This window comes from Piliocolobus tephrosceles, chromosome 10 (assembly GCF_002776525.5).
Source record: "Piliocolobus tephrosceles isolate RC106 chromosome 10, ASM277652v3, whole genome shotgun sequence".
Taxonomy (NCBI): domain Eukaryota; kingdom Metazoa; phylum Chordata; class Mammalia; order Primates; family Cercopithecidae; genus Piliocolobus; species Piliocolobus tephrosceles.
In genome coordinates, this window is record NC_045443.1 from 17,114,615 (window position 1) to 17,126,565 (window position 11,951).

General features: G+C 38.5%; 2 pseudogenes across 1 annotated transcript; both read left to right on the forward strand.

The window, feature by feature from the left end:
* Nucleotides 1–7,496: 7,496 nt before the first annotated feature.
* On the forward strand, nucleotides 7,497–8,458 carry LOC111552067 (annotated as a pseudogene). The gene is made up of 2 exons (XR_003309718.1): nucleotides 7,497–8,030; nucleotides 8,350–8,458. The product of XR_003309718.1 is annotated as an S-phase kinase-associated protein 1 pseudogene (transcript).
* A 930-nt stretch (nucleotides 8,459–9,388) lies between these two features.
* Nucleotides 9,389–10,536, forward strand: LOC111552099 (annotated as a pseudogene).
* The last annotated feature ends 1,415 nt before the right edge of the window (nucleotides 10,537–11,951 follow it).

An 11,951-nucleotide genomic window follows, 5' to 3' on the forward strand; every position in this document is an offset into this window, starting at 1 on the left:
GGCAAATGAATCCATCAGCACATCAAAAAGCTTATCCACCACGATCAAGTTGGCTTCATCCCTGGGATGCAAGGCTGGTTCAACATACACAAATCAATAAACGCAATCCAGCATATAAACAGAACCAAAGACAAAAATCATGTGATTATCTCAATAGATGCAGAAAAGGCGTTCAACAAAATTCAACAGCCCTTCATGCTAAAAACTCTCAACAAACTAGGTATTGATGGGACATATCTCAAAATAATAAGAGCTATTTATGACAAACCCACAGCTAATATCATACTCAATGGGCAAAAACTGGAAGCATTCCCTTTGAAAACTGGCACAAGACAGGGATGCCCTCTCTCACCACTCCTATTCAGCATAGTGTGGGAAGTTCTAGCCAGAGCAATCAGGCAAGAGAAAGAAATAAAGGGTGTTCGATTAGGAAAAGAGGAAGTCAAATTGTCCCTGTTTGCAGATGACATGATTGTATATTTAGAAAACCCCATCGTCTCAGCCCAAAATCTCCTTAAGCTGATAAGCAACTTCAGCAAAATCTCAGGATACACAATCAATGTGCAAAAATCACAAGCATTCTTATACACCAATAACAGACAGAGAGCCAAATCATGAGTGAACTCCCATTCACAATTGCTTCAAAGAGAATTAAATACCTAGGAGTCCAACTTACAAGGGATGTAAAGGACCTCTTCAAGAATTACAAACCACTGCTCAATGAAATAAAAGAAGACACAAACAAATGGAAGAACATTCCATGCTCATGGATAGGAAGAATCAATATCGTGAAAATGGCCATACTGCCCAAGGTAATTTATAGATTCAATGCCATCCCCATTAAGCTACTAATGACTTTCTTCACAGAATTGGAAAAAACTACTTTAAAGTTCAAATGAAACCAAAAAAGACCTGCATTGCTGAGGCAATCCTAAGACAAAAGAACAAAGCTGGAGGCATCATGCTACCTGACTTCAAACTATACTACAGTAACCAAAACAGCATGGTACTGATATCAAAACAGAGATATAGACCAATGGACAGAACAGAGTCCTCAGAAATAATACCATACATCTACAACCATCTGATCTTTGACAAACCTGAGAGAAACAAGAAATGGGGAAAGGATTCCCTATTTAATAAATGGTGCTGGGAAAACTGGCTAGCCATAAGTAGAAAGCTGAAACTGGATCCCTTCCTTACACCTTACACAAAAATTAATTCAAGATTGATTAGAGACTTAAATGTTAGACCTAAAACCATAAAATCCCTAGAAGAAAACCTAGGTAATACCATTCAGGACATAGGCATGGGCAAGGACTTCATGTCTAAAACACCAAAAGCAATGGCAACAAAAGCCAAAATTGACAAATGAGATCTAATTAAACTAAAGAGCTTCTGCACAGCAAAAGAAACTACCATCAGAGTGAACAGGCAGCCTTCAGAATGGGAGAAAAACTTTACAATCTATTCCTCTGACAATGGGCTAATATCCAGAACCCACAAAGAACTCAAACAAGTTTACAAGAAAAAAACAAACAACCCCATCAAAAAGTGTGCAAAGGCTATGAACAGACACTTCTCAAAAGACATTTATGCAGCCAACAGACACGTGAAAAAATGCTCATTATCACTGTCCATCATAGAAGTGCAAATCAAAACCACAATGAGATATCATCAGTTAGAATGGCGATCATTAAAAAGTCAGGAAACAATAGGTGCTAGAGAGGATGTGGAGAAATGGGAACACTTTTACACTGTTGGTGGGACTGTAAACTAGTTCAACCATTTTGGAAGACAGTGTGGCTATTCCTCAAGGATCTAGAACTAGAAGTGCCATTTGACCTAGTCATCCCATTACTGGGTATATACCCAAAGGATTATAAATCATGCTTCTATAAAGACACATGCACATGTATGTTTATTGCCACATGATTCGCAATAGCAAAGACTTGGAACCAACCCAAATGTCCATCAATGACAGACTGGATTAAGAAAATGTGGCACATATAGACCATGGAATACTATGCAGCCATAAAAAAGGATGAGTTCATATCCTTTGTATGGACATGGATGAAGCCGGAAACCATCATTCTCAGCAAACTATCGCAAGAACAGAGAACCAAACATCACGTGTTCTCTCTCACAGGTGGGAATTGAACAATGAGATCAGTTGGACACAGGAAGGGGAACGTCACACACCAGGGCCTTTTGTGGGGTTGGGGGGAGAGGGGAGGGATAGCATTAGGAGATATACCTAATGTAAATGACAAGTTAATGGGTGCAGCACACCAACATGGCAGATGTGTACATATGTAACAAACCTGCACATTGTGCACATGTACCCTAGAACATAACGTATAATAATAAAAAGAGAGATAGAAAATGAAAAGCTAAAAAAAAGTACGGCACAATAAAGTAACATTTTTTAATGTATTAAATCTAAACACTTTTTTTTGCTCTTAATGATAAGACCTTTGTTCGTGAGCATGGGGTGAGGGAAAGCAGTCACACGTGTTCGTTGTTGGGAAGAGTTAAACATTTTTCAGGATAATTTGGCAAATGCATATCAATACAATCAAACTTTTTTCTTACCATTTAGCCTAGAAATCCCAATTGTAGGATTTTTATCCTAAGGTAAAAATTATGGATTCATTTTAAAAATTAAGAATATTAATTATAATATGATCTGAAATCACAAAATTAGAAATCACATAAAAGTCATATAATCGTGTTTACCTAAATTATTGTACAACGAAATAATACAATACTATAAAGTTATTTAAAAAAAAAGAAGAAGAGGAAGAGAAACCAGAGTGCGTGCTCTCTCTCTGGACACAAACACAGAGAAAAGGTCATGTGATGACAGATGGGAGGTGCCATTTGAAAGCTGAAAAGAGAGGTCTCACCAGAAACCAACCATATTGGCAGCATAGTCTTAGATGGGCAGCACCTATAACTGCAATAAAGTAAATGTGTGTTGCTTAAGCTACCCATTCAGTAGTATTTTGTTATGGTAACCTGAGCAGACTAATAAACTACGTAATTTCTATGACTATTTTTTGCTTCTTTTATAAATTATTCTAGTCTAATTTGACATTGTCCTGTGTTTTCTACATGATGTTTTGATCCCTTTTTATTGTTATTTCTATTCTTTGTGTGAAAATATTATGATTCTTTTATCATTTTACTTTCTCTCATAATGGTTCATTTCTTTGTATGCTTTATTGCTATGAGTTTATCTTGTGAAGATTTTGTTTTGGTTTTGGTTTTGGTTTAGGAAACCTGCATTCCTTGGGTTAGGAAGCACTCATTCTGGGAGGCTTCACTGTCCTTCCTGCTTTCTCTCTAGGCAGTATGTGTCTGTTGTAAATGTCGATCCCACACAGGAAGTGGACTAACCTGAGGGTTCTATTTTATTTCTTCATTTTTGCCTGTTTATATTTTCATGGCCAAAGGAAGTTGACAGATATTTTTCTTTTAATTTTCCTAGTTCTCCTTTTATGAATAAGGCAGGCCTTCGTAATGATCTACTTAATGTAAATAGATTGAGTTTATAATCCTACAGGTTTATGAAATAGATTTCTATTTTGTCAATTTATATTTGGCCAAAGGAAATTGACAGGTATTTTTCTTTTAATTTTCCTAGTTCTCCTTTTATGAATAACATAGCTCTTCATAATTACCTACTGAATGTAAATAGATTGAGCTCATAATCCTACAGGTTTATGACATAGATTTCCTCCTCATTAGAGATTTAGGATGAAATCCCTAAGGTCTGTATCTGGCTCTGACTAGATATAGAGGAACAATCTTCTAACTAAAGATTGTTTCTCATGTGATGCTTTTTAACGTCCAAAATGTGGAGAAAAATTTTAAGACACATTAAAATAGCCTTTATGTCTGTATCTCTGACCAGATAGAGACCTTAGGGATTTCATCCTAAATCTCTAATGAAGAGGAAATCTATTTCATAAACACAGAGCCATTGACTCCATTGAGCTGTTTTTGCTTCAGCATTGACTCATGGCATTAGTGAGATTCTGTTCAGTTTCTGAAAATTGTGGATTTCTAAGTATTTATTAGGGAGTAGAGTCTTCCATGTTAGTCCAGTGTCCCTTATAGTGTAGAAATCTATTTAATCTCCTTAGGTCTATGTTTATAGATCTGGAAAATGGAGATAAGAACCCCTAATGTACTGGATGTTCATGAAAGCAGTTTATATTAACATATATTAACGACTTAGCATATTTTCTGGTGAATCATAAATATTCAGTAAATATGAATCATTAATATAATTCTAAAAAACATCTGTTTAAATTATGACATATGAAGCTATCAAAACTCAGCATTTAAAGCAATTTGAAATTATTCACATTTTATATTTTTTCTAACAAAAGATTGTTTCTCATGTAATGTTTCTTTTTTTTTTTTGAGACGGAGTCTCGCTCTGTCGCCCAGGCTGGAGTGCAGTGGCGCGATCTCGGCTCACTGCAAGCTCCGCCTCCCAGGTTTACACCATTCTCCTGCCTCAGCCTCCCGAGTAGCTGGGACTACAGGCGCCTGCCATCTCGCCCGGCTAGGTTTTTGTATTTTTTAGTAGAGACAGGGTTTCACCGTGTAGATCAGGATGGTCTCGATCTCCTGACCTCGTGATCCACCCGTCTCGGCCTCCCAAAGTGCTGGGATTACAGGCTTGAGCCACCGCGCACGGCCGTAATGTTTCTTAACATCCAAAATGTGGAGAAAAATTCTGAGACACATTAAAATCACCTTTATGTTATTTGCTTTTGCCTAATTTTTCTAATACATGTTGAATTTCCTGCAAGTGGCATTATGTTTTGGGTTACTGTCTGAGCTTTGCAATTTTGTACAAAGATTTCATTCAAAAAAGGGCTACAGTGTTGTATTCTGCTGGAAGCATTTTTCAGTAAATGTATTTTTAATTTTTCTTATACAACATTGATATCTAATGAATGGATTTTCAAATATTATAATTACAAGAGAGAGGCAGTTAGGTCTGAGGGCAAAGAACTTATAATTCAGAACTTCTGATAGTTTTTGATAAGCCAGTTGAAGGTATCTGTAAATCTATGTATATATTATATTAATTTTATTGATTAAAATCATTATAAATTATTTGAAGGATGAACACAGAGTCTTTGCTCTTAGAGGAATTAGAGAACGAAAAGAAGAAAGAACAGTGAAGAGAGAGAGAGAAAGAGAGAAAAGGTGAATCCATTGAGTTAAATTAGTAAATAATTAAGAGTGGTTAAAACAACAATGTTCACACATTTTTAATTTAAGACTGTTCGATCCTTTTAAAATTCATTTGAATCCGCAATTATTTAAACTGTGAGCTGTGCACTGAAGAGAGAGTAAAACTATAGATTTTAAGATTGTAGCTGGAGGTAATATATAAATCCAATTGATCAGTCTGGCAGAGAATTGATGCCACAATTTGTACCCAGTGGCATTTTCTCTCTCTTATTCAACTGGCTTTAGAACATTATCAGAAAGTCAATATGATACGCCAATATAGTGATATATGTTCAGTCATAAGTCCCTTGTTCAGATTAAAACTTAGGCACTCACATTGTGGATAATAATGGACAGACAGCCTGACTCCATGTAACTCTGTGTCTCTCAGAGAGAACTTGACTTAACTTTACTGCAGGTTACCATACAGTTTTTAGTGTTCCCCAGAGACAGTCAAACCAGTAACAAAGGACGTCTGTCTCTTCAGGACAAAAAAAATAGAGAGAAAGGATAATATATACCCAGAGCTGCAGTCTGACTGCAGAGCATTCTCTAGCAGCTTCCTGTCTCCAGCGGCCTTTGCTGATGTTCTGATCAAGTTACCTTTAAAATTCACTCTTGATTTCATGTTTTGATTCTCTTTCTCTTTTAATTTATTAATGCGTTTACTACCTCAGCATTATCTTTACAGCTCATTCCCTTCCAAGCTTACTCATTCCCATAAAACTATTGAGAAAGTTTTACTGTCTTTCAATTCCTTGTATTGTAATTTAATTCTGAAGGTTATTTTATGTCACAAAGGTTTTTATTCTCTTAACAGTGCAAAGCTCTGTGAGAGGACTCCTGTACCATGTATTTTATCTTCAGCAAATATATTCAACTTTCTGACATGTTTCAGGTGGAGTATTTAACTAATGTTCAGTACTATTTTCGGAAGTTGTGATTTCATGAACTGTTATGCAGTACATTTATCACAGCTCCCATGTCAGCTTGGTTATCAGGTCTACAATGAAGATGACAATTATTTCTGCAATAAATTGTTGAGGCACAACTAGTCCAGATATTTATCTGTAATCATTCATTTAGGGTTTCTTTAATTTTGGACATTAGACAGGCAACATAATGCTTAATTATAGAATAAAAATTTTATTCAGTTTACTGTGTAGTTAAGTTTTGCATAGTTACTCATTTGTACATTTCATTTTAAAACATGTGCTGAATGCCTTTTATGTAATCAGGCTCTTGCACTGTGTGCTAGAATGCAGCTGGGGAATGAAGACACATGGGATGTATGCCCACGTGTGGAAAACACTTAGTTCGCAAACATAAATAAATGAAGATGAATGTTGTGGAGAATGGTAAGTGGGGATAAATGTATGGACTGGGATAGGGTAGAAAACATAGAGTGGTCATGAAAGACATCCCTGAAAAAGTGATATTTGAGTGGAGACAAGAAGGAAGTAAAGATGTGAACTGTGTGGACATGTGGGAAAATGGCATTCCAGACAGAAAGAAAACCATCTACAAGTCCTGGAAGTTGGGACTTGGTGCAGGTTCAAGGAAGAGCAGAGAAACTCGTGTATCAGGAACAGAGGGGAAAGACGGGTGCATCTTTAGGTCCGACTCCCCTGAGCTGTGGATTCTTGTGCAGATGATTTATTAAGAAGCTGATAAGGAGGAGGGGGAAGCAGAAAACCTAAACAAAAGTGCAAGTTCAGGTGAAATCAACGCCTCATCCTAATTCTTTGCGTGTTCTGTAATATAAATTACATTGCAAAGTCTGTCCCGCTTTAAGGTAAGAGGGCTGAACATTCACACTTCTGCAGCAGTCAGGCGCTGGCACTTCTGCAAACAAGGTGGTCCTCTGAAGAAGGTCCTAAGTGCAAAGCACACAGAAGCTGTGAGAATGGGTACGTAGAACTTGAAATAATTTCCCAGGAGATAAGAGAGAACAGGGAATGAGAAGACCAATGCTCATTAATATTCAGCCTCCCTTGCATTTAGATGTAGCCAATATATTTATGTCGTAAGTAAATTCCTTTGGTTACAATGAAAATAAAAGACCACAGGAGAATAAGTGATAAATCAACCAGACCAGTTAGGATGCTATTGCAATATTCTTGGAAAGAAAAACTGGTAAGACTAGAACGGTGAGATATGAAAACAGAACTAACTTTTTTGCAACAGGTTGCTGGCAGAGCCTAAGTGTCTTGAAAACTACCTCTAAAGATGCTGCGTCGCGCCACTGTAGTGGCTTCTTCCTCCGCCTTTCTCTTCCTTCGCTGTCGCCTCCCAACTCTAGTCAGCCTCCCGCCGGCCGTCTCCTTAACACAGAACACCATGCCTTCAATTAAGTTGCAGAGTTCTGGTGGAGAGAGATTTGAAGTTGATGTGGAAATTGTCAAGCAATCTGTGACTATCAAGACCATGCTGGGAGATTTGGGAATGCATGATGAAGGAGATGATGACCCGGTTCCTCTACCGAATGCTAATGCAGCAATATTTTAAAAAGTCATTCAGTGGCGCACCCACCACAAGGATAACCCTCCTCCTCCCTAAGATGATGAGGACAAAGAAAAGCGAACAGACGATATCTCTGTTTGGGACCAAGAATTCCTGAAAGTTGACCAAGGAACACTTTTCGAACTTAATCTGGCTGCAAACTACTTAGACGTCAAAGGTTTGCTTGATGTTACTTGCAAGAGTGTTGCCAATATGGTCAAGAGGAAAACTCCTGAAGAGATTCGCAAGACCTTCAATATCAAAAATGACCTTCCTGTGCTCTGTGCGGTGGCTCACGCTTGTAATCCCAGCACTTTGGGAGGCCAAGACAGGCGGATCAGGAGGTCAGGAGATCTATCTAGACCATCCTGGCTAACACGGTGAAACTCCGTCTCTACTAAAAAAATACAAAAAAATTAGCCGGGCATGGTGGCGGGCGCCTATAGTCCCAGCTACTCCGGAGGCTGAGGCGGGAGAATAGTGTGAACCGGGGAGGCAGAGTTTGCAGTGAGCGGAGATCACACCACTGCGCTCCAGCCTGGGTGACAGAGCAAGACTCAGTCTAAAAAAAAAAAAAAAAAAAAATTGCTTTACTGAAGAGGAGGGGAGCCCGGTACGCAAAGAGAACCAGTGATGTGAAGAGAAGTGGAATGTTATGCAAGGATTGTTCCAAATACTAGTTGCCCTGCTCTGTTGATAATTGTTAATATTAGACAAACAGTAGACAAATGCAGCCGCAAGTCAATTGTATTAGCAGAATATTGTCCTCATTGCATGTGTAGTTTGAGTACAGATTCCAAACCTATGGCTGAGTTTCTTCTAGTATGATCAAAAGGTTCTTTTTCCTTAGTTCTGAATAAAACTGAACTGTAGGTTCTCTATAGGTGGAATTTTGGCCTTTCCCTCTTTTTTTGTAAAGCAGTGTCTGCCTAGTTTATTGTCCAGTTAACTTAGTGACCTTTTAAAAGTTGGCACTATAAATAAATCAACTTGCAAACAAAATTTTCTATACTAGAATTAACAAAATGTTATCTTTATTCGTGAGTTGAAAACTGGAAAAAGGCTTCTTGAAGTAAATGTTCTGAGTGGAGTTACTAGAATGTCTTCCAGCCTCCTGCAATCAAGGAGTACCACTGTACTGATTAACCTCTTTGTGGCAGGGCTCACTTCATTGCATCTGAGGACTTGTTTTCTTTTTCTTTAATTTTATTTTGAATCCTCTTAGCTTTCAATATATTGCCTAGAGACTCAGTTACTACCCAGTTTACTGGTTTTTGGGAGAAATGTAACTGGACAGTTTGTTAGCTTTTCAATTAAAAAGACACTTAACCCATGAGAAAAAAAGAGAGAGAGAGATGAGAGAAAACTACCTCTAAACACCAAAATGGGAAAGGAAAAGACTAATATCAATGCTCTCATAATTGGACCCTTAGGTTCAGGCAAGTCCACCACTTCTGGCCATCTGATCTACAAATGTATTGGCATCGACAAAAGAACCATTCAAAAATTTGAGAAGGAGGCTGCTGAGATGGGAAAGTGCTCCTTCAAGTAGGCCTGGGTCTTAGATAAACTGAAAGTTGAGTGTGAACGTGGTATCACCATCGGTATCTCCCTGTAGACATATGAGACCAGTAAGTACTACATGAGTATCACTGATGGCCCAGGACACAGAGACTTCATCAAAAACATGATTACAGGGACATCTCAGGCTGACTGTGCTGTCCTGATTGTTGCTGCTGGTGTTGGTAAATTTGAAGCCAGTATCTCCAAGAAGGACAGACCTAGGAGCATGCCCTTCTGGCTTACACACTGGGGGTGAAACAACTCATAGTTAGTGTTAACCAAATAGATTCCACTGAGCCACCCTATAGCCAGAAGAGGTGAGGAAATCGTTAAGGAAGTCAGCACTTAATGTTATGAAAATTGGCTGCAACCTTGACACAGTAGCATTTGTGCCAATTTCTGGTTGGAATGGTGACAACATGCTGGAGCCAAGTGCTAACATGCCTTGGTTCAAGGGATGGAAAACCACCCGTAAGGATGGCAATACCAGTGGAACCATGCTGCTTGGCACTCTGGACTGCATCCTACCACCAACTCGTCCAACTACCAAGCCCCTTCGCCTGCCTCTCCAGGATGTCTACAAAAAGTGGTGGTATTGGTACTGTTCCTGTTGGCTGAGTAGAGACTGGTGTTCTCAAACCCCGTATGGTGCTCCAGTCAGTGTGACAACTGAAGTAGTCTATTGAAATACACCATGAAACTTTGAGTGAAGAAGCTCTTCCTAGGGACATTGTGGGCTTCAATGTCAAGAATGTGTCTGTCAAGAATGTTCGTCATGGCAATGATGCTGGTGACAGCAAAAATGACCCACTAATGGAAGCAGCTGGCTTCACTGCTCAGGTGATTATCCTGAACCATCCAGGCCAAATAAGTGCTGGCTATGCCCCTGTATTGGACTGCCACATGGCTCACATTGCATGTAAGTTTGCTGAGCTGAAGGAAAAGATTGATCGCCATTCTGGTAGAAAGCTGGAAGATGGCCCTAAATTCTTGAAGTCTGGTGACGCTACCATAGTTTATATGGTTCCTGGCAAGCCCGTGTGTGTAGAGTGCTTCTCAGACTATCCACCTCTGGGTCACTTTGCTGTTTGTCATATGAGACAGACAGTTGCCATGGGTATCATGAAAGCAGTGGACAAGAAGGCTGCTGGAGCTGGCAAGGTCACCAAGTCTGCGCAGAAAACTCAGAAGGCTAGTGAATATTATCCCTAGTATCTGTCACCCCGGTTTTAATCAGTGGTGAAAGAATTATCTCAGAACTTTTTGTTTCCATTGGCCATTTAAGTTTAATAGTAAAAGAACGGTTAATGATTACAATGCATTGTAAAACCTTCAGAAGGAGAGCAGAATGTTTTGTGGACCACGTGTGTATGTGTGTGTGTTTGTGTGTGTGTGTGTATGTGTGTGTGGCAGTTTTAAGTTCTTAGTATTTAAAATCAGTACTTTTTTTTTTTTTGAGACAGAGTCTCACTCTGTTGCCCAGGCTGGAGTGTAGCGGCATGATCTCTAGCTCACTGCAACCTCCACCTCCCAGGTTCAAGTGATTCTCCCACCTCAGCCTCCTGAGTAGCTGGGATTACAGGTACCTGCTGTCATGCCCAGCTAATTTTTGTATTTTTGTAGAGACAGGGTTTCATCATGTTGCCGAGGCTGATCTTGAACTCCTGACCTCAGGTGATCTGCCCCCCTCGGCCTCCCAAATTGCCAGGATTACAGGCATGAGCCACCATGCCCGGCCTAAAATCAGTACTTTTTTTAATCGAAACAACTTGACCAAAAATCTGTCACAGAATTTTGAGACCCATTAGAACAAAGTTTAATGAGAAAAAAAAAGAAAAAGAAATCAGAACTAACAAGATTTGCTTATGGACTTCAAAATTAATTCTCTGTTCAGTCTGTTTCTTTCTCTCTGTTTCAGCCCTTCTCTCTCTCTCTTTCTCTCTCTCTTTCCTCTGACTCCCTCTCTCACCATATTTCTACTAATCCTTTCTTGGTATAAAGGGTAATTGTTCAAATTAGGTCAATTTTTACTATTATCTCTCTGTAATATCTCAACACTCATATTTTATTTGAGAAGTTATTAACTATTTGAAAGATACTGATTGCCTGTAAAGCATTCAGCTATCTGCTTACCACCAAATATTATCTTTACTCTTACTTGTCCCAGTTTACTCTTGATTTCTTTCTTATCCTTCCCTTTGCTGTTAATATTTTCTACATATGCCAAGACGGTGAAATTTTTAAATATTTCTTCTTTTTAAGGAAAATTGACTTCTGTCTTGGGTCCAAACAAACAACAAAAAAATACCTTCTTCAGTAATTAAGTGTTCACTACAGTCCAATACAAGACAGAGAACAATTACTTAAACAAGAAAATATATGCCTACATCAACATATAAACAGAATAAATAGAAAAATAGATGGTAAATATTTATTCTGCTCATCTATGTCAAGAATACGTATCAAAATAATCATTATCATTATGATTTCTGTTGAGTCGCTAATGAAGCAATGAACTGTGTCTTTCGTTGCCTTAATGTAAATGTTTTAATTATCTTATTGGAATAGTAGAAGATAAATCTTCTTTAATTTGGTTTTCCATTTTTCCACTTTGACTGCCTATTAGA